Here is a 2,728-nt window from a genome sequence, read left to right as displayed (position 1 = left end):
GAATTCATGGTTTCCTCGCTATCAGCCCGATATTAACTGGCTGACTCAAACCGTCCACCCCCGCGACATCGTTGCTAACGCAGTCGTGGCATTTCTAAGCCAAACTCCTAACAATTGGCAACATGTTGCTGTCATGGACACTGACTCCACGACATCGACCACATATATGAGAAGCGCGATGGTCCCTCGTGCGTGGCTTGTGAACGTGCAACATATGCCGGTTCTGCATAGGCGTTCCAGGACACCATTTATGTGGTAGTAAACGACTCCATAGGTTTCGAGGGACATCAGCTCTTGGAGAAAAGAATGGTTGAGCGTGGTCCCCCCACAGGTAGTTGAGAGTGCGCTCCAGCATATGGTCGGGTGGAAGCTCAATGAAGTATATAAATACGTGGTTGATCATGGCCTCCCGCATACGGTCGAAAGTGAGCTCCTCATGCAACCGAGCGGGATCTCCCTGAAGCGATTGACGCGGTCGAATCGAGTTTCACGCACACAGGCACCGCCTCTCCCGATCGTTGCCACAAACATGCTGACTTGATTTGGCGTGAGCTCTTACCGTCTGCCGTGGATATCGCTTCATGCCCTGTTCGCCGCTGCGGTCGTCGTATTCCACGCCTGCCTCGCGCCGTCTCCGAGTGTTCAACATCGCTCGAGCCTGACGTGATCTCAGTCTTAATGAGTGACGGCGATGATAACGTCGTGCGCGTGCGCGATGTCGACGCTGCTCGTCCTCCGTCAGAAGCTGGGTCTATCACGCAGCACCCCGGTCTCTCGTGAAACCACTTTCTCCGCGATCCGAAACGGGGGGTATTGAAACAAAATCAAATGATTGCTCCAGAAAACTCTGCATCGATCGCAGCGGTCACCTCGGACGCTGAGGCTTTTGCATCAGATCTACGGTCCTTCCCACGACACGTGAAGCCTAAATTAGCTAGAGAAGCTCGATTTACCGTTCAATCGCTACCGGCGCTTGTGCTGCCTGCCAACCCAGCTCCACCCTCGCCAGAGACTTGATTGACATTTTCCCAGACAAGGTTCCGCCCAGCTTCCACCTGATCGCGATGTTCGGCATGAGATCGACTCACACCTGGTGCTAAGTACTGCGTGACGAGACAGTGGTCACTTTTACGCGACCATGTCGACGCTATCGATGGCTTCTTCGAGAAGCGACTTCGCGCTGGCCACGTTCGTAAAAGTGTGGTCCCCCACTCTTGTTCAGCCTTCTGTGTCAAGAAGGCTAGGGTCTTTAACAATCTCAACGCTGCCACTATTCCGGCGCAGACGTCAATTGCACGAAAGGGCATGACTTTAGAGACCATGCCTGGTAAAGTCAGTACAGTACGATCGATTTGATATCAAATCCTGATACGCGAAACTGACGTGCTGTTAAATGCTGTCAGCACGCTTAGCGGTATGTTGTGGGAATGACCTGTGGTGCCGCAAGGACTCAAGAATGCCTCCGCTACCTTTAATCGAGCGGCTCCCAATTTACTCCGCCCATTCCGCGATTTCTACTTCAATGGCATCGTCATTCATAGTCGTACCGAGAGCGGCATGGCCGACGTCGACGCCCATCACCAACTCCTTCGGCAGGTGCTCCAAATGATGCGAGAAAGCAAGCTCTACGCCAAGCGAAAGCAATGTATATTCTGCGCTCCCGAGATCCCAGTGCTGAGAAGCTATGTCAGCAGGGAAGTTGTCCGTGCTTACCCGCTATGGCAGCTACTAAAGAACGACGCAACATGGTCGTGGTATACCGAGTACCAAGTCGCCTTCAACGTGGTCAAACACAGCTTGTCCTCCGCACAGGTACTAAAGCTAGCTGACTACACGAAGCATTTGCACGTGGTGCGTGACGCCCGTGACTACGAGATCGGTTGTACGCTCATGCAGCACGATGGTGAGGAACGCGAGCATTTGGTGAGTTACCAGTCGCACCAGCATAAGTCAACGGAGAAGAATTAACCTGTCTATGATAAGGACGGCTGGCAATGCGCCACGCGCTTGTCCAATTCCGCATGTATTAACTAGGTGAACATACAATGCTGATTACACCATGATTCCTCTTTGTGGACGGCGACGACGACTCCTACTCTCTCTCTCAGCGTTTAGCTCGCTGGCTCTCGCTGTCCTCTAGTCCAATTTTGTCGTGCACTGCAAACCTGACAGGACCAACATTCTCGTCGACGCGCGCTCGTGTCGTTCGGACTACGATCTCTCTACGCACACTGGTCGCCATCTATTGGTGCCACCTTGTACATGGGGGGTCAGACAAGTCTCGAGACAATGCCGCGAACGTTTTGTCGCGGCCGAGGTGGCCGCCGCTGGGTGCATCGTAGGACACATGTCGGATTCGAGCACGGAGATCGTCGTCGAGCAGAATGACGATGTGAAGAACGTCATCGCGATCCACGTGATATGTCAGAAAAGTACCTTCCATTGTGTATCGATCGATGCGAGAGCGGATTCGCGGCGACAAACGGTGCCGTGCTTTGTCCGACGGTGCCTGAAAATACTTGAATCATCGCGGAACACGCTTCATCGAATGGGTAGGCAGTGACAATAGCATTGAGGAGTGGGCTGATTGCTGCGACTTCGACCGCAGCGATGTATTCGGCGATACATACGGCCCAGTCATCATCGTATTCGGGCGTGCGGAAATGGGTACTCTCATTTGGAGCATATCAGCGCGTTACGTCTACCCCTTCCAAGCAGGCCCCACTTC

This window comes from Phytophthora infestans, genomic scaffold, assembly GCF_000142945.1.
Source record: "Phytophthora infestans T30-4 supercont1.43 genomic scaffold, whole genome shotgun sequence".
Classification (NCBI taxonomy): domain Eukaryota; phylum Oomycota; class Peronosporomycetes; order Peronosporales; family Peronosporaceae; genus Phytophthora; species Phytophthora infestans.
The sequence above is the reverse complement of the archived record's forward strand: the minus strand, read 5'-3'. Positions refer to the sequence as shown.